This window comes from Lithobates pipiens, unplaced genomic scaffold, assembly GCF_037356315.1.
Source record: "Lithobates pipiens isolate NorthernLeopardFrog02 unplaced genomic scaffold, aLitPip1_a1.2 Scaffold_3, whole genome shotgun sequence".
Taxonomy (NCBI): Eukaryota; Metazoa; Chordata; class Amphibia; order Anura; family Ranidae; genus Lithobates; species Lithobates pipiens.
In genome coordinates, this window is record NW_027507790.1 from 86,120,940 (window position 1) to 86,141,776 (window position 20,837).

At 42.8% G+C, this 20,837-nt stretch overlaps 1 protein-coding gene across 1 annotated transcript in view; it reads right to left on the reverse strand.

Moving 5' to 3' along the window:
• The window catches only part of HVCN1 (hydrogen voltage gated channel 1), a 74,187-nt gene extending 60,090 nt beyond the window's left edge, over positions 1–14,097 (reverse strand). Inside the window, exon 1 of the mRNA XM_077462005.1 lies at positions 13,941–14,097. The gene's annotated coding sequence lies outside the window, so the exon portion shown is untranslated. The remainder of the gene's footprint in view (positions 1–13,940) is intronic.
• Positions 14,098–20,837: the final 6,740 nt, after the last annotated feature.

The following is a 20,837-nucleotide window of genomic DNA, read 5'->3' on the forward strand; positions in this document are numbered from 1 at the left end:
GCATTGTGTTTAGGTCCTGGGGGCAACTAAGTACCGGTAGGCCTGCTATAAGTGAAGTGCACAGTAGCCAGCTATAGTGTCTGAGCACCTGCATTGGGGTAGACGTGACATTCAAACGTCACTTCCGCCCAATGCCTTAAAAAGGGACATTTTATTGAATCTCACATTAAAGAGGCCCTGTCATGCTTTTTTCCTATTAGGCCCCTTTTCACACTGGGGCGGTGCGGGCGTCTGCGGTAAAGCGGCGTTTTGCGGGCCCTAGCGGGGTGGTTTTAACCCCCGCTAGCGGCCGAAAAAGGGTTAAAACCGCCCGCAAAGTGCCGCTGCAGCGGCGCTTAGCCGGCGGTATTGCCGCGCTGTCCCATTGATTTCAATGGGTAGGAGCGGTGAATACACTGCTCCAAAGATGCGGCTAGCAGGGCTTTTTTCACTGTGCTGCCAGCGCACCGCTCCAGTGTGAAAGCCCTCTGGCTTTCACACTGGAGTGAAAGGGGCCATTTTTTTTCAGGCGCTACACAGGCGCCATTTTTAGCGCTGTAACGCCTGAATACCGCCTCAGTGTGAAAGCAGCCTTACATTCATTGTAATAGGAATAAAAAAAAAAGTGACCCAATTTTTATTTTTTTTTTTTATAAATAATGAGTAAAAATCCTGTCCCTCAGAAGCAAATGCATATGTAAACATTGTTCAAACCACACATGTGTGGTATTGCCAAGATTAGAGGGAGAGCAATAATTCTAGCAAAACACCTTCTCCAACTCAAAGCTGGTAACCTGTAGAAATTTTTAAATGTCACCTAAGGAGATTAAGTGTCAGTTTGTCTCCATTCCACGAGCAGACACAATTTTGAAGCATGACATGATGGGCGTCAATTTACTCGGCGTAACAGTTTCACAATAAAAAAAAAAAAATAGGGCCAACTTTACTGTCATTGACACAGACAGCAGTACTCGGCCCTGCGTCGCTTGATTTGATTGACAGCAGTGGGAGCCAATGGCTCCTGCTTCAATCTACCCAATGAGGACCAGTGACATTTGCTGGAGCTGCTGGGCTTGTGCTAGTTGCTGGAATGATCGGGTTCAGGTAAGGAAAAAAAAAAAAAAAAAAAAAAAAAAAAAAAAAAAAAAAAAAAGGGGGGCTTTGGGGGGCAGCTGCAGCACAGAAAGTTTTTAAGAATGCATCAAGGTGAAAAACCCACGACTTTACAACCCTCTTTAAAAAAATCATGGCAGAACATTTTTTGCATATTTCACCAGCATAGAGCAGCCTAATTATAAATGCAACATGCACAAAAATGCAAATGCTTGGACGCACCTCTGTGTTAGCGAGCCCTCAGACTGGATTGTGCGCAATGCTAAAGGATGCATTGACTGAAAAAAGGTTGAAAAACACTGATGTAGACAGAACGTAGCCACCCTCTAAACAGGAAGCCTGATCACAGCAGCAAGAAATCACTGCTCCAGAAACAGATTAGGATATTGTTCATTGGCACCTTCAGACCTCAATGCCAAACACCATCTGGCTTGGTGTCAACCACATAGAAAACTGCCAAAAACCTCTGAACATGCAACAATTTATAGTGCTGGTTGCACATCCTATAGAGGACTTTTACAGACTATATACAAAACCTCCTCTGCTGAACTAATTAGCATAAAGCTACTCTGGGCAGCCCTGGACTTGACAAGTGAAAAAATAAAAATAAAAAAAAACGCAACTAGGGGGCATTGTCTAAGACTGGAGCATATAGAATCTGGTGCATGGCAGCCAATTAGCTTCTAGCTTTCATTTACAAAGCTTAAGTGAGAAAACTGAAGCTAATCGGTCATTATACTGAGCTGTTCCAGATCCTGGTTGCTCCAGTTTCGGTAAATTCCCCCAATGTATTTTGAATGGAAGGCACATATGTAGACAATGTGAGATCTATTACACCGTAAGGCAACTTGCACACATGGAACAGGTGTTGAGTAAACTAGAACCTTTTCCCTCAAAAGCTTCTGCACAGCGCCCAACCTCTTACAAATATGCATTATGAATGAGTGCTTGACTTAGCCATATTCAAACACCATTCCATTGTTCCTTGCTCAGCCATGAACCACCCAACAAAAGTCATTTATCCTAACCACTAGACAAATGGCCCTTCCTGCCCATAAGTAGCATAAACCACTATGACAAATAAGGTTCACAATCATGCAATTGGCAAAATTGTTTCCTGAAAAAGAAAAAATGGTAATGTTATTATACTCATGGAACACCACATTTTCTAAAATGTGAAAACCCAAAACTAAAAACAAAGTGAATTTACTGCAGCAAAAAGGTTAATCAAGTAGAAAATTGGGTTCCCTAGAATGTGTAGACCAACACTTTAGTAAATAACCCCCATGGTGTCACAGTATTGAAAATTGTCCGTGCTTCCGCCCAATTAGTGTACCCATCAGAAAGATAGGTACAAGAATCGGTCTGTGCTAGAGCTGCGCAATTCTGGCTAAAATGAGAATCAATTTTTTTTGCTTAGAAGATAGATCACGATTCTTGCGGTGTAACATCTTTCACATTAAAAAAAAAAAAAAAAAAAATTGGGCTAACTTTATGGTTTCATTCATTGCAGCAATTCACATTTTATTCCCTAGGGTCTCAGCTAAAATATATAATAATGTTTGGGGGTTCCAAGTAATTCTCTAGCAAAAAATATTGATTTCAACTTAAAGCGGAGGTTCACACAAAAATTGAACCTCCACCTTTTTTGGAACCCTCCCTCCCCCCCTGTCACATTTGACATCTTTCAGTCTCTAAGACAGGTATTTGCACCCACTTCCAGGCAGACTCTTCCTGTCCGCTGTCTGCTTGGACACACACTGGTCCGCGATCTCTCTGGGACCCTTCTCCTTGCGCTGCACGACTCGTGCATGCAAAAAAAAAAAAAAAAAAAACACAACAAAAATTCATAGCAAGTATAATGATTTGGTAACAAAAGGTTACCGTTTCACAGGTATATGCACCACCAGTCCAAATGGTCTGGTATTAACTGTATGTATACATTGTTTGTACGATTGTACTATAATGGCACGGTGCTACTTTTCTTCTAATCTTTTGTACTGAGAGCAGCCCAACCTCAGAGACGGCACTCTACTCCAAGAGTGGATCAACTTGGGATCCAGCAGTTCAAACCCATTCCTTCTTGATAGCAGGGAAGCATTAAGGTGAAACAAGAGGGGTTTACAATGCCTTTAAGTTTAAAGCTTTTCTTCTAATTTTAAAATGAGTGGCCACATGCGTTATTGAATTCTCTCTGCAAAAAAGTTTTATCTCTGTTGCAGAACTAAAAGTCCCATGAGGCATAGCAAGACTGACAGTCACAAACATGACACCCAGAGGCATGATGGGACTTGTAGTTTTGCAACAGCTGGAGGTCCGCTAATTGCATATCACTGCTGTAACTGGTGCTTCAACAAAGTATTGCGCAAAGGCTGTGAATGTACATGCAATTTTATTTTTTATTTTTTTTTATTTATAAATTTGCAAAGACTTCAAACACACTTCCTTCAGGTTGTCATTGTTTGTAGAATTTTGAGGAAACTACTACATTTAAGCCATTGTGGAATAAGACTAACATAACCCCACACACAACCAAGTATTCTTTTTCATGGTTTCCAGGTTGATACCTTTGTGTAATGAATGTTTACATCTAGGACAGGGGTAGGCAATCAAAGCATATTGTGCCAAAAAATAATAAAGTGCCAGCTAAATAGAAGAAAAAAGTCACTCACTCAAGAAAGGGAACCTTTGCTGTAAACGACTTGAATAATCATAACAAATGAATATTGAGCTTTGTACCTTTACACCTCAAATCAGCCCCACCCCAGAAGGGCATAAAACAGGAGTCAGTGGGGCAGAGGATGGGGTCAAGCAGAGAAGATGATTAAGAACACACACACACACACACACCTTGTAGAGCAATCCATTCATTTAAATGCAAGAAAGGCAGGAAAGTAGCCACTGACAGTTTTTTTTAAATTGCGCTGCAGAAAACTGTATGGTGCTGCAGCACCAATGTGTGGGGTGCCATTGGGAATTATTGGCACCCCTGCTCATCTGCTAAAGAGCATAGTGTTTCTGTGCAGGCCAGGAACAAGCTTGATTTTGTGCTTGTTCCCGGCATGCATAGATCTGAATCCAAGCCTTGGTTGTAACTAATATAATTACGTTTAACAGTCATTACACAAAAGAATATAAAATAGAGAGTGTGCAATCAGCGCAAAAATATACAAACAATAACCCCCCAGAAATGCAAGCTGACCACTTGAGACTTCACAAAAATCCAAAGAAAAAATTATACATATTAAGAAAGTGCAGTGCAATAATATAAAACCAAATGAATAAAAGTCCAATATACTGGTGAACTACAAATCCCAGAGGTTAAAGAGACTCCACCGAAAAGCAGCAGGTAAATGGTGACAGACCCTCCACCTCCAATCTAATATCTACACTCACCTCTGAGCATGGATGCCTGAGCTAACAGGTAGTCATGCAAACAGATCCCACACAATCAGGTAGGCAACAGGTAAAAAAATAAATTGGAAATTTTCCTCCAGAGCATTTGCCGTCAGTGGGGACATCAAGGTATATATAGAAAAGGGAGATCGAAGTGCTCACTGTGCGATCAATATAAAATGTATTTCAAGTCCAACACTACTCCCATGATACAAAAAATAAAAAAATAAATAAAAAAAGGGGGGGGGGGGGGGAAGAGTGATTCCGGCACTTCGAATGATGCGATGTCTTTATAAATAGTGTAATAGTGACTTTAATAGCAAATATTAGTATATTTTAAAAAGAAAATATCCTCAGAGGGTGTCAATTACCTCTGTCAACAGGAAAGGAATATAAGGTGGGGGGAGGCGCCAATTGAGATAGCCCTACTGTTAAGTGTTAGTGTAATATGTACACTTACAGGTTCACAGGGTGAAGATGCCCATCAGGGATTGAGGTGTCCTGGGGTATGCTGATGCTGCTCTGGTGACATTCCCTCCGCTGTAGGGGTGTTAGGTCGGGTCACGTTTCAAACGCCTAGGTCAGCAGGAGACCTACTGGATATACGCGAATACTCTCTCACCGGGGGGGACGCAAAGCAATAGAGACACATTCTCTACTGTAGTTCCAGTTTACCAATTTTTCCTTCCTTTGGAATTCCCATATATTCTTTTTGGTGTCTTACAATAAAATTAATTTTTTTGGTGGGTGTTTTTTACTCACCCCTGGACATAGAGTCCCTTGCTATTTGGGGATGGTGCCTTTTCATGTGCATAGTAAGTAACTCCCTGTCCCAATAATAAAAACACCTTTTATTTTCTCTTTCTTCGAAACCCGCCCTCCCTTCCCCCTCTCTCATGTCCCTTTCTCATCTTACCCCTAAACAATGCTTTCCATTTTTTAGTTTTTGTACAGGGCAGCTTAATTTTCTTTTATTCTCAATTTGTAACTTTATTTTTACATATATTCTCTATTAAAGAACTGGGTTTTTAATTAATTGTTTTTATTACTTTTTTTGCAATCATGTGGGTCCATTGGCTGTTATGGTTCCACAGCTCTCTTCCCAAGAGCAAACAGGCCAGTAGGAGGAGCTGTGAGCCCCTAGCATGTAGCCTGTGCATTCCCTACTCTATGCATGGAAGTTCGCCCTGCCGTGGTGATCCCATAAGTGTACATATTACACCAACACTTTATTAACAGTAGGACTCCCAGTTGGCGCCTCACCACCCACCACCCTCCCCCCCCCCCATATTCCTGTCACTAAATGCCATTATGCTGAAGAGAAAATTGTCCCCTGAAATCTCCTAATTGTAAAGGCAGAAGGTTTTTAATCTTAATGCACTGTATGCATGAAGTTAAAAAGCCTTCTGTGTGCAGCAGCCTCCCCCAGGCCCTCCAACACTTACCTGAGCCCCCCCCCCCCACCCCCATCCAGTGATGGCCACGAATGCCTCAGCAGTCCAGGACTCTCCTGATTGGAGCAGACAACAGCAGCACCATTGGCTCCCACAGCTGTCAACTAAACTCTGTTAGCCGGTCAGGAGAGAGAGGGCGCATGGCCAAACCATAGCTTCATGTCTGTATGGATACACAGAGCTGCAGCTTGGTTTGGGTGCCCCCCATAGCAAGCTGCTTGCTGGGTGACCCAAGAAGAGGAGGATCCAGGCTGCTTTGTGCAAAACCACTACACAGGGTAGGCTAGTATAACTTTTTTCTTCTTTCTATTGAAATAAACATAAAAGTCTTTACTATCACTTTTATAAGAAACCAAAGCAATCCTTAGACTTAAAATGGCTTGGTCCCCCCTTCCCCAATCAACAGCCGATGGGGGAATGCCTCCCACCGTGCTAAAGTGTTCTGTCAGAGCCGACTGTGCTTAAAGTCAGCCATACATGGCTAGAAATTTGGATGATTCAGCAGGAGATCGCTCAGTTGATCTCCGCTGAGCCAGCAGATGACAGGTCAGTCTCTGCTCACTGAGCAGGGAGGGGTCTGTCAGAGCCCCACTGATGTCTATGGGAAGAGCAAACCGCATGTCTGTTTTGATCATATCTCATCCGATCCGCTAGATGGATGGCTGAATGTATCGCCATACGTCTGTTTTTAGCGGATAGCAGGTGGGTGTCAGTGGACGCTTGTCCGCCGACACTCACCTGCCCATGGGAGTCAATGGGCGGCACGCTCGGATCCGCCTGAAAAAAAAAAATTAAAAAAAAAAAAAAAAAAAGGGGACAGGTGGGTCCGAGCAGGGTTATTGTGTGAGAGGGGCCTAAAAAGGTCCAGATTATAGTCAATGAAAAACAGGGAGAAAAACAAAACAAAACCAAAAAAGGGAAGAGAAGGTTCCCATCAAAGTTGCAAACCCAAACGGTTACATTTTCAGTGCAGGCATATCACCAGAATGATAGTGATCTGCACAGGGTGACAGGATGTAATCTTTTTGGCAGTGATATTTTCCAGTAATGGCTCAGTAATATTATATAATAAAATGTAACCATTGTGTGTCACACACCACACCTGGCTAGCTTGGCAACACAATGTAGAAAGCCGTGACATGTGACGAGCCCACAACAAATACATTTTCAATTGTGTGTCCTATTTAGATACAATAAATACATTGTGACAAGCCGATACATGCCTCTAGGAAAAAAGATAAAATAAAAAAAGTTTTTTTTTTATTTGCAAAGTAATTTCTGCATTTTTCTAATAGTACCTATCATTGTAACCCTGGTCTCTTTACAGAAGGGATTCTGATGTTTGCCTTATGTACAACCAGGCCTTTAAAAAAAAAAAAAAAAAAAAAAAAGACGGTCAAAGCATATGATTCTATGTTACCCCGTCTATATAAAAACTAAAGACTGATATGGGCTGGTTTCCGAGGCCTTATCCATCAGAACATAGTGGAGTTTTGGTTATGACTTACCGTGAAAAGACCCAGCTCCGAGGTATTATCTTTCTCACCCCTTGTCTGAATACACGAGACACCTTAGGTAGCCAATAAACATCCTGAGTCTATAATGTCTCATTCTATGTAATGCATATATTTTTATTGACATGGTATACCAAAACTGTTCCTATTAAGTTGTATGCCCTTGAACCATGTCTTGACAAAAAAAAAAAAAACACTCAATGAATGTATTCACACTGGGGTGGCGTGCTTTCATTACAGTGAAAAAAAAATCCAAACCCGCTCCTTCCCATTGAAATAGGAATAGAAAGTGTCGCAAACAAACTAAAAAAACAAAAAAAAATTAAAAATAAAAAACACACACACACACACACACACACCAATTGCAGCCTCACTGTGCCCATACGGAGTAAGTATAATAAGACATACCGTATATACTCGAGTATAAGCCGAGATTTTCAGCCTCTTTTTTGAGGCTGAAAGTGCCCCCCTCGGCTTATACTCGAGTCATCGCTGTCTGCCCGCTCGATCAGCGTGTCGAGCAGACAGACAGCGGCCATTCTATAGTTCAAAAGCCGCGCCTCCGGCTCCGCCTTCGCCTGTGATAGGCGGAACACTGAATTTCCCAGCAGCCTGTGTTCCGCCTATCACGGACTTCGTATCATCCTCGTACTACGGACGAGGATGATACGATGTACGTGATAGGCGGAACACAGGCTGCTGGGAAATTCAGTGTTCCGCCTATCACAGGCGAAGGCGGCGGCGCAGCTTTTCAATTTTACAATGGCCGCCGAGGCGCCGACGAACGAAGAGGGCACGGGACGGAGGCAAGGCAAGGCACGGCACGGCACGGGACGGGACGGGACGGGACGGAGGCAAGGCAAGGCACGGCGGCGAGGCACGGAGGCAAGGAGGCTCGGGACAAAGGCTCAGGACACAGGTAGGCTGGACACACACACACACACACGGATGGATGGATGGATGGAGACACACACACACAGGGATGGATGGATGGATGGATGGAGACACACACACACAGGGATGGATGGATGGATGGATGGAGACACACACACACACAGGGATGGATGGATGGAGACACACACACACACAGGGATGGATGGATGGATGGATGGAGACACACACACACACAGGGATGGATGGATGGATGGACACACACACACACACAGGGATGGATGGATGGATGGACACACACACACACACACAGGGATGGATGGACGGACACACAGGGATGGACGGACACACAGGGATGGACGGACACACACACAGGGATGGACGGACACACACACAGGGATGGACGGACACACACACAGGGATGGACAGGCATGTCTTACCCTCGGCTTATACACGAGTCAATAAGTTTGCCAGTTTTTTTGGGGGTAAATTGGGGGCCTCGGCTTATATTCGGGTCGGCCTATACTCGAGTATATACGGTACAAGTAATACGCAGTATGAGGTAGAGCTGCACAATTAATCATTAAATAGTGATCTTGATTCAACCCTACTATCTCTATTGCAGAGTTTGCCATTCTTTCATATAAGTGGAGAGACTCATCTGCTCATTCAGCTGTCAAAAGAAAACATCTGGGCAGTCTGCCAAGTTTTTAAAAGGAAACATTGTAACTAACTCTTCCTTTTAGAGAAAGGGATACACTTGTGTGGAAAAAAAAAATCTGGGCAGTCTGCCAAGTTTTTAACAATGTGTAAATGCAGGAAGTTTAACCATTTAAAGTCTAAATGTTTTTCTGACACTTGTGTGTTAAGTTGAAATCAATATTTTTTTGTTATATCTTCTGAGCAAAAAAAAAAAATTGTGATTCTCATTTTAGCCAAAATCGTGCAGCTCTAGTATGAGGCAAGTTTTATTTCCTTTAAGCAGAGACCCTAAAATGTAATAGGGCTATTTATAAATTAAAATAGAGGAAGGAAAATAAATAAATAAAATAAATTGTGAGTTATTGCCCATAACAACTTTCACAATTTATTCTTCATGAAAATCAAGCAATCCTTCTCCTGTTTTTAAGTCCTCCAAATTGCACAGATACAGTGTACAGCAGATACAGGTACATTGCATTTTACTTTCTACTTGGCTTGTGCAATTCGTTTCGTAACGAATCGAAATTCGGCCATATTTTGCATCTTTCGGACATTTGGATCAGAATAAAAAAAAAAAAAACACAAACAACGAATACGAAAGAATAATAACGAATGAATTCAACATGATGCGATAATTCTTTAAAGATCTAATGAAATAAAAGATCAGCTCAAAGTAAATCTTATAGTTCAATCAGCCAATTCATTTTGTGCCAGAGGTTGGATTACTGGCAAAGTGCATTCCTGAGAACCGAGTTAGAAGGGTGTTGTATTGTATTTGAGCAGAGGAGAAGAGATATTGTCATTGTGTGTTAAAAGATTCAATAAACAAACGACTTTCTAAACCACGAATCATTATCATGAATGTCTAGACATACATATACATTCAACGAATAAGAACAAATGAATTTGACACTCTTCGCATAATAACTAATTATCTGAAAATGTATTAACATAACAAAATTATGTATTTTACGAATGACAACGAACCGAAACAAAATTTTCCGTTGTGCACAAGTCTACTTTCTACATATGTTTTTCAGTAACTTTTGTGCTATTTTGTGTGTTCCTGTTGCATTCTGAATAATTTAAAATAAAGTGAAAAACCATCAACTACATAGAGCCTGAGAGCAAGATTTACTTGTGACTCAGTTGCTTAAAAATAAAGCTGTCCCTGCAAAGAAGACCATGAATACATCTCCTACTGCACATGCTGCTGATCTGTGCCCCAAGTGCTGCCACTGTGCTACCCACCCAGCACCTGTCATTTCAGCCAATCAGGGCACAGGTGTAACAGACCCATGCACCTGATTGGCTGTGGGGTGGTACAATGTCAGCAAAGTGAATTCCTTTGGTCTACTAACATACAGCTGAGTGAGAAGCAAACGCACAGCGTTGCACCCGCTTCTCACTTTTTTGGACACCTATTAGGGCTCTGGCTCTAATCAGGTGTTTCCAAAAAACACCCCCACCACTGTAATTCAGGTGCCTGGTGACCGAAGAGGGGTTGGACACCTGAATAGGGGGTGTCAGCAGCGACCATAGATAGATGCATGAATCCATCTATGGTGATTAGAGAGCGACAGGAGGGGGCGCTCCCTTTATGGACGCACCGCCACTGATGCATAGGATGTGTGAAAGTGCCCTGAATGCTCTTAAAATGCTACTGCATAAAGCTGTTACCAGTATTTATCCAGCAAATTTTTTTAGCTTAAAAAAGGAAAAAAAAAAAAAAAAAAAAAAAAGTGTATGGAGCTTAATAATAAAGTATCAATATTACTATTCTAGCTCATTATGACCTCATGACATTGTTCAGTGTCCAGCCATGCAGCCAGCAGTCTGTAAGAAAATCAATGACAGGCAGAATTAAGCAGTAGCTGATAGTACTAAGTATTAAGCCCTGGTTCACACTGGTGTGTTTTGACATGATTTGGCAATTTCGGCCCACGATTTACATTGACTTCTGTGCAGAAACCTGAACAGATGTCTCTAATGCAGCCGAAATCGGGACGGGCAAGTGGAAGTGAAATCGTGCAACTTCATTCCCGCAGCCCAGTGTGAATCCTGGGCTAAGGGTTGGATAGGTTCAGGGGACGTATGCCCAGGACGCAGGTATTTTGCATTTCAATCACACATCCCTGGCCCTAAATGTGAGAAACCTTGGCGTACAACATCCAGCCACAGGTTTCAACAGGCTGCTGAACAACGTGCCTCCTGAGCACGCCAGGATTTGATGCACAATGGTCTACACGCCCAGTTTGCATGTTGCCTGACCCAGTTTTGGCAGTCATTTTTGACAGTTATGTTTCTTTCAATGTATGTTTGTGTTTTCTCACAAATTACAACTGGTGTGGTTTCAGGTGTAAAATAAATTATTTTTCTGATTTAAAGAACTGGAGTAGACTGTAAGCCCCTTGCTTGTAGGAACTGTAATGTACATTATACAAGTCAAGCACTGTAAATTGACAGCACTATACAAAGTACTAATAATAAATAAAAATAGAGGCAGCAAACACCACATCCACCATAAACCACAAGCACACCAATGAAACCAGATACAACTAAAGTGTGACTTCAAGTGGCATTAAACCCAAAAATTATTTATTGCAGCTTACCAATTAGATGTGGCGGCAGATTTGGACAGCAGCATGGTCAGTCGGGGGGGGGGGGGGGGGGGGGTTAGATGTACTAGCAGATTGAAAGCTGAACTCCAGCTAACACGTTCTAATCAGTTACAGCAAACTTTTTTCTCTTTTGAGATAAAGGTTTCATAGAACAAAAAAATAAATAAAAATAAGCTGATCATTGTAAACACCTGTTAGGCCACTTTCACACTGGAGCGTCGGTGGTAAAGCACCGATCTTTTTAGCGACACTTTACCGTCGTATTTGCGAAGGTATTCGGCCGCTAGCGGGGCACTTTTATTCCCTGCTAGCAGACGAAAAAGGAATAAAACCACCACAAAGCACTGCTGCAGCAGCGCTTTGCCGACGGTATAGCCGCGCTGCCCATTAATTTCAATGGGCATGAGTGGTATACACACTGTTCCTTCACCGCTCTAAAGATGCTGCTAGCAGGACTTTTTTTTTTTTAGACCTGTTCACACATGGCACCTGCAAAGCGCCGCTCCTGTCTCTCCAATTTGAACGCCCCGAGGGCTTTCACACTGGAGCGGTGCGCTAGCAGGATGCAAAAAAAAAAAATCCTGCTAGCAGCATCTTTAGAGCGGTGAAGGAGCAGTTTGCAGGCGCTATTTTTAGCACTCTAGCGCCTGCAAAGTGCCTCAGTTTGAAAGGGGTCTAGGTCTTGGTTCACACTGGTGTGATACGGGAACCAGCACGATTCCTGTGTCGGATCCTAGAATTGGATCCGATTGGCAGGAAGTTCACACTGACATCAGCAAACTGTCAGTAGAAAGTTAATGACACCCCCAAATCAGTTTGCAGAACGCAGTGCAAACTATGGAATTGGATCGCATGGGTCTGAAGACCATACGATCCGATTCCAGTGTGGACCAAAAACAGGGTCCTGCACCATTTTGGTGCGACTGTGATGCGATTTCAGCCATATGAACTGTATAGCTGAATCTGCCTTGCACAGGCATTGCTTGTGATGTGCACAGCAATGCGGTGCCAATCACATGCGATGTGTGGCATCGCATGAGTGTGAACCTAGCCTCAGTGTTAAATGGTTTGTCTCATCTTGGTAACTAATACATTTGGAAGAGTGTTTGTTCTTGGGGAAAAGCGAGATGGAGATAGCGAGATGGAGATAGCGAGATGGAGATAGCGAGATGGAGATAGCGAGATGGAGATAGCGAGATGGAGATAGCGAGATGGAGATAGCGAGATGGAGATAGCGAGATGGAGATAGCGAGATGGAGATAGCGAGATGGAGATAGCGAGATGGAGATAGCGAGATGGAGATAGCGAGATGGAGATAGCGAGATGGAGATAGCGAGATGGAGATACCTTTTTTTTTTTTTTTTTTTTTTTTGTTTCTGATCATATCTGAAAATTGTACGAAAATGGAAAGAAAAAAATCGTTACCTCTGTTCCCGTACGAAAATTACTTTGGAGTTTGTCTCTTCAGAAATTTTCGATCGGAATCGGCTGTCGAAAGTTGAGAAAATGATTCCTTGAATGAAAATGTTCACCCAATTTTCTGTGTGGTTTTGTTTGTTTTTTTGGAGAAGATAGGATAGATAGAGATCTCTCGCTATCCATCTATACATCTCAAAAAAATAAAAATAAACCACATCTAATGGCTTGTACACACTATAAGAAAATTGGGTGAACATTTTCATCCGAGGAATCAGTTTCTCAACTTTCAACAGCCGATTCCGATCAAAAATTTCTGAAGAGGCAAACTCCAAAATTATTTTCGTACGGGAACAGAAGTAGTAACGATTTTTCTTTCCATTTTTCAGATATGATCAGAAACAAATAATAAAAAGAATTTAAAAAAGAAGCCTTTGTCATGCGAGAATTTTCATACATTTCTATTCTCATTTCCGACTTGCTGTAAAACATCGAGGAAAGCCGGCCGGATTTCTTCATCGCTGCAATATAAGAAAGGTTTGCTTTTGGATTGAATACCTCTTTCTTTGCTGGAAATCATCAGTTTGTGGTCCATTTCCCCCCCCACACAAGATTCACACAGATTTCTAAAACGTGTGAAAACATTTATAAAATTAGTGTGTGGGCTTGTGATAGAAAATAACAGAGCAGTCATGTGAGCAGAGAGTATGTTGGGGATAGTGGTGTGGAAACAGAAGCAACTCCAGTGATAAGTGTAGTACAGCTCTGTGCTCTACTATACAGAGAGCTCTGCCTGCTCCCTCCATATACAATACATAGGACACCCAGCACGTCTGTATACAATACACACTCACCGCTCAGCTCTGCCAGCCTCTCTACGATCCCCCAGCCTCGGACTCCTCACCATACATTCTCACGGGATATTTAAATGACGGCGGAGGGATCTCTTCATTCCGTCACTGTGATGTTTGCCGGGGCCGCAGTACATCTAGAAAGTAGTTCCTGGAAGTCCTCCTCCTGAGTCAGCGCTCAGCTCTGTCAGCACATGATGGAAGAGGGCTGCCTTGCTCCATGTCTCCTCAGGAAGGATACTCGCATTTATTATCTCCTTCTGCTTGTTTGGTATCTTTGACTTGCATTCTTCTATTTTACTAGGAATTTCGATGTTTTTAGGTTGGTGTTACACTGTGTAATGTATTTTACATTAGGGCTGTTGTATAGCCGGGTGTCTGAGCCCAAATATATTCTGAGCCCAGGAGCGGGGGGATAAATGTAAAAGAAATATATAGTGCCGCAATAAAAATACTCACTGTAAAAACAATATGAACTTTTTTTTTTGTTTGTTTTTTTTAAACAATAAATTATTGTTAAAAAAACAATGTGATTCGTCCTCTCCGCTCTTCTCAAGACCTCCTGCCCTCAAGCTCCCTCATCTCCTCCTCCCATGCTCGTCTCCAGGATTTCTCCAGAGCCTCTCCCATCCTCTGGAACTTGCTACCTCAACCTGTCCGGCTATCCCCTACTCTTGCTACCTTCAGGCGATCCCTAAAAACTCATCTCTTCAGGAAAGCCTATCAGGTCTCTAACTAATCTCCTACTACTTCCAGCAGCTCATTCCCCACAGTTATAACCTTTTGTACCACCTGCCCCACCCTATTGGGCCCTCTTAATCCTCTTGTATTTTATTGTATTGTAACTGTATTGTCTCCTTTTTATATTATAAAGCACTGCGTAAACTGTTGGCGCAATATAAATCCTGTATAACAGGGATATGCAATTAGCGGACCTCCAGCTGTTGCAGAACTACAAGTCCCATGAGGCATAGCAAGACTCTGACAGCCACAAGCATGACACCCAGAGGCATGATGGGAGTTGTAGTTTTGCAACAGCTGGAGGTCCGCTAATTGCATATCCCTGCTGTATAATAATAATAATATACAATAGAAAATATATATAAAAATCTGTGACACGTGATAGTAAAAAGTAAAAGTCTCTGAGAGGTAAAGAAAGGAGTGTAGCAAAATTCTTAGGCTGCATTTTTTGCAGATGTGCACTACAGACAATTTAACATGGTTTCCTATGGAACACGTTCTGTAGTGAAAATCTCCAAAAGGCAAAAAGCACTAAAAATGCAAAGGTGTGAATCCAGCCTTAATCCTCTTGTATTTTATTGTATTATGACTGTATTGTGTCCCTTTTTTATTGTAAAGTGCTGCGTAAACTGTTGGCGCTATATAAATTCTCTATAATAATAAAAGCAAAACAATTGTTTGTGACTAAAACAATGTACAAATTATTTGTGATTCATAATAAAAATAATAAACGACTCAAGCGATTTTTCCATCAAATAAAATGGACTTTCAGAGCCATTTCACACCACATGCATCCCAGTGTGTTTTTTTTTTTGCATCAAAAATGCATGGAAAGTAAGTTATTTGGTTTGCAATGGCATCATAGTTCACACCAGTGCGGTCAGTTCCAGAAACAAAAGTAGAACATGCTGCATTTTTCCTGCACTGGACTGTACTGCAACGTAGAAAAAAGGCACTGGAACACATCAAAAACACAGACCCCAATACAGTGAAAAAAAAAACAGGAAGGGTCAGTGCACACCACGTGCAGTCTAGTGCATTCTTTTTCTGCATCAAAAACGCATGGAAAGTAAGTTATATGATTTCCAATGGCATAGTTCACACCAGTGCAGTCAGTTCCAGAAACAAAAGTAGAACATGCTGCATTTTTACTGCACTGGACTGTGCTGCAACGTGGTAAAATGCAACAAAAACACACCGGAATGCAGGGAAATGCATCAAAAAGGCACTGGATTCTGCTACAAAAGGAAAAAAAACTGGAAAAAAGCATCTGGAATGCATTAGAAAACAAGTTAAAAACGGACATGCAGAAACGCATCCGGAACGGATCTGGAGTACGTTTTTGTGGTGTGAACCAGCCCTTAAAGTGGTTGTAAACCCTTACAAACCACTTTGACCTACAGGTAAGCCTTAATCTAGGTCCAAGCAATATCTCCTAAACCTATATGGTTTAGGAGATATTTGCCCGAAAACGGGCACCGCTGTCTTACGGCGCATGCGCCGTAGACAGCGGCGCGCAGGCGCACTGAGCGCGGCATTCTCAGCGACGGTGCTGCCGCGCGTGTCAGCTCCCGTGCGCATGCGCGGGAGTGACGGCTTCGCCGAATGACAGCGGTGGAGCTGAGAGACCTCACCAACAAGATGGATGCGGCGGACTACAGGAGACAGCGGCGACTTCGCTGGCTCCTGTGTCAGGTAAGTGACACATAATGGGCTACTATGCGATGCATAGTAGTCCATTATGCTTTGCCTTTGCAGGGAATGAAAGAGGAAGTAAACTCATCAGGGTTTACTTCCTCTTTAACTACTAGACCTCCAGAAGATTCCCCCCCCTCCCCCTTCATGACCAGGCCATTTTTTGCAGTTTGCAAATGTGCTACTTTAACTGGCCATTGTGCAGCCATGCAACACTGTACACAAACTAAATTTATTTAATTTTTTTTCATACAAATAGAGATTTCTTTTGGTGGTATTTGATCACCACTCTATTTTTTTTATTTTTTTTTGCAATCTAAATTTAAAAAAAAAAACAATATTTTTTACTTTCTGCTACAAAACATATCCAAAAATGTTTTAAAAAAAAATCGAATTTCTTCATAAATTTTGCCCGAAAGGTATTCTGCTACATTTGATAAAAAAAAAAAAAAAAAAAACAATAAGGGTATATTGATTGGTTTGCATTAAAGTTATAGCGCCTATAAACTATGATATATATATATATATATATATATATATATATACACTTGGGAACGCTTCTCCAACACCTGGTCGGCCTGGACAACATGTGTCTCAGACCCAGGACAAGTGCCCTCCAGCTTAGACGTAGCACTGCTGGAACTGGCGGACCTATCCCTTAAGCAAAGACCACAGGCCCACTAATTGGGTTCAGAGATCAAAACTAGATTGTCTTGACCTAACTTAACAACTATAGGGAGGCAGGAAGGGAGGTGGCTTTTCCTTTTCAGCCACCCAGCTTGCAGCAATGTGTGTGATGAACGTGGTGTGGGAGCGGGGCTGGACGTGTGATTGTAGGTATGTCCCAACTACTTCTCTTCTCCTTCTCTCTCTTTGATCTTTTATTTTTTCTGATTTTCTCTGCCCTATTTATATTGGTCGCCAGACCAAGAACAACCCATTTGCTGACACACAAGGTAGTGAGTGGGACATGGGTGAACCAGCTAGTCTGACGGAATTGGGTTTCCCCTACCATGGGGCAGCCTGATCTCCCGGAAGGCAGGCACTTTTTTGCCACCTTGGTGCAGACATCTCGACCTGGATGGGGACCGGCTGGTGCCATCGTGCGGGGAGAGGTAAGCTGGAGGTCTACAGTGGCCCCGTTCCCCTCGCGCCTGCCTGGCTGACTCACCCCTGTATCTGCACACTACTCTGCACTTTGTTTACCGTCAGGATGATTGGCTGACCTAACCCCAAATTATCACTCCTCTTCAGAGGACATCTGCATTTACCTGTTGATAAGAGGGCAGTGGTAACTCTCCCCATGTTGTTTTCCTACTATATTGCTTCTCGGGAGGAGGGAGATCCCACCACCGGCTCACTACCTGATTACTGAGCCTTCCTTTCTCCCATTTGGATAACGGGTCACAATGTTACAGTTTGTTTTCTATATTCTATCTGATTTTACATCTTTTGGAAAAAATAATTGGCACAATGAATGCCCAAAATGCCTATGACAATGTTTGTTGTGATGTACTGCCTTGCCTTTCACAAATAAAAAACGTACAAAAAAAACACAACCCACAGCGCAAACAATCCCAAAGTATAATGCAAATTCCTAAAGTGCAAGTGCTGTGCACATAAAGCTATACAATCATAATCAAAAATTGAAAATCAAACTGACAAGCATGTAGCTAGTGAAAGTCAGTTTGGAAATTTTAGACAGCCCCCAACACAATATGCTTCAAAAGTGCTCCTGTGCAATAAGTATACAATCAAAAAGTGCTGTGGTGCTCCAAAACCTTGCAGTGAACTATGCTTCACACACCCCCTTTGTGCTTGAACTCACCAGATGGAATCGACCCCTTAGCAATACTGCATGTGGGTCAGTCAGGCTTAGGCTGGTGAGCAGGGAGATGAGATGACACTTCATATATATCTTCCTTTGCAGTTAAAACTAGTACATAAGGAGAGAGAATCCATATAGTGTAGAACGTTTGGTTTATTTAAATAGAGAATTACAAACTCACAATGTTGCAGAGTAAAAAGCGCATTTGTTATTCATCCCAAATGTGGCAGGCCGGTCTCTATATGAAGCAGCTTGGTTCTCTCGCAACCTGGCTTGTGTTCCACCGCTCGTCGGACGTGACTGAGGAACCGGAATCAACGTTGACGCGTTTCGCCCATTTTACAGGGAGTTATCAAAGACCTATGGGTAAGTTGCTTTGCCTGCACTGGTCACCCATCCGCAGTACATTGCGGGTGAGCAGTTGGGAAGTGGTTAAACAGTGTTCATATTTTCATGGGCAAAAATAAAGTTTGAGTTTCTCCAGGACTCCAGAATATATTATGTCCAGGGCAGGACTTAGGGTGGTGGGGGCCCTGGGCTTGAGTCACTTTCGGGCCCTACCTTCTATACATTACCGTATTTATCAGCGTGTAACACGCACCCCGAGTTTAGGAGGGAATTTTAAGGAACAAAACTTTTAGGAAGGAAGTTTAAGGAAAAAAACTTGCATTTAAATGCCCATCAATGCAGCCTTATCAGTGTCCATCTGCAGCCTTGCCCATCCATCTGCAGCCTCGTCAGTGTCATTTGCAGCCTTGTCAGTGTAGCCTTGTCATTTGCAGCCTTGCCCCAGTGTCATTTGTAGCCTTGTGATTGCAGTGTTGAAATTTAAAAATGCACAGTCCTGTGTTTCTCGGCGACTCTCGGCGGCGCTCGGGTCCTTTTAACAGCTCTTGGCAGCTCTCAGCGCCTCTTAGGTCCTCTCGGCGGCTCTCGGTCCTCTTGGAGGCTCTTGGCAGCTCTCGGCGGCTCTCGGGTCCTCTCGCCGTCCCAAGCGGAGCCAAGAGTAGCCAAGTGCACTCGGCTCAGCTCACAGTCATACCCAGTCCCTGTGTTATGTCCATCATAGGGTGGGACTGGGCGTGACTGTGAGTTGAGCCGAACCGAGTACACTCGGCTATGTATCTCGGCGGGGCCCCCTATTGGGTGGGACCCATGGGCTTGAGCCCAGTCAAGCCCAATGGTAAGTCCTGCCCTGATTATGTCCTCTGGTATTCACAAAATAAAGCAGAGTACATCCTGCCATTGATATGAATGGTTGTGCAGCAATGTACTTGTGTATGCGGTGGTGCCATCATAAACATTAGCATGGCATACAGGTATAGAAAACACACAATTTTTTTCACATGCTGGTACACTGTGATTATGATAGCACCACCGTATACGTACACCAGTACTGAGCTGCACAACTAGTAATGTCATTGGCAGGATGTCTGCTGCTGCTGGGCTGCCCAGGCAGAGGAAATATGCTGGGAATTACACTTTACTAGCTCAGCCTCCCATACACAGGAGTCCTATAGTATTGGTTGATGTCACAACGGTGAGCTATCAATACACTAGAATGTAGAAATGCCTCTGTAAAAATGCGACTTAGCATTGAGGGTTCTTACATCCACCTCACTTGTGTGGATGGAAGAATCCATTATTTATTTTCCTTTAGACTACTGGCTAAAAAAAAAAAAGAAAAAAAAGAATGATCTATGGCCTGAACTAGCTGTGTTTCCCAACTATGGTAACATATAGCAATGTGCAAGCAGAGAGCAGGCTTTCCCCCTTTCCTTCGCCTCCCAGCAGCTCCACCTCGACCAATCGGAGGAAGCCCTGTATCCATTGATAAAAATACCTGGCTTGCTCTGAATGGCTGAGAAGCACACAGCCAGACACGTTTTTTTTTCCAAATGCAGACAGGAAGCCACTGTTCCATTGCCGGAACACATAGCTGTATACTGTATGTAGCTCTGACAGCAGATGCATCTGTTAGTGAACAAAATACTGTATTTTGTATTTAAAGTTGAACTAAAGTTCCACTGTAAGAAAAAGCAAAATGTCAGGCTTTTATTGTATCAGAGACACTGCTGCCTCTTGAATGTTTTTTTTTCCCAGCCAAATGGGAATTTTGCATTTAAATACTATGTCACAATTGCAAGTCAAGCATTTGGCTTGGGGCTGGCAGCAGCCCCATTGAGCTCAATGGGCAAGTGCATGCTGCCTGTGAAATTTGTCATGCAACATTAAAATTGCCGCGCTATGACGCTAAGTGTCAAAGCCATGGCAATGTGTACTCATCCAGGTTTCGTTTCTAATGGGAGTTATGCCATTTTTTCAGGTTGTCAGTAAAAATTATCTCTGTCGGTAAGTTTCCATGTTATGTTAGTAAAAAGGGTTGGGGGTGGTTGGCAACCCTGCTCCGGTATTGTAAACTGAGCTGTGCATGCACGTTCTCTGAGTGCTAGCTCTTGTGTATGAGCAGGAGTGATGTCATCCCATGCCGACCAATGAAGAGGTCTAAAGACCAACACTCAGAGGAAGATGCTGGTGCCTTAAAAAATTATTCATACCCCTTAAAATTTTCCACATTTTGTCATGTTACAACCAAAAATTTAAATGTATTTTATTCAGATTTTATGTGATAGACC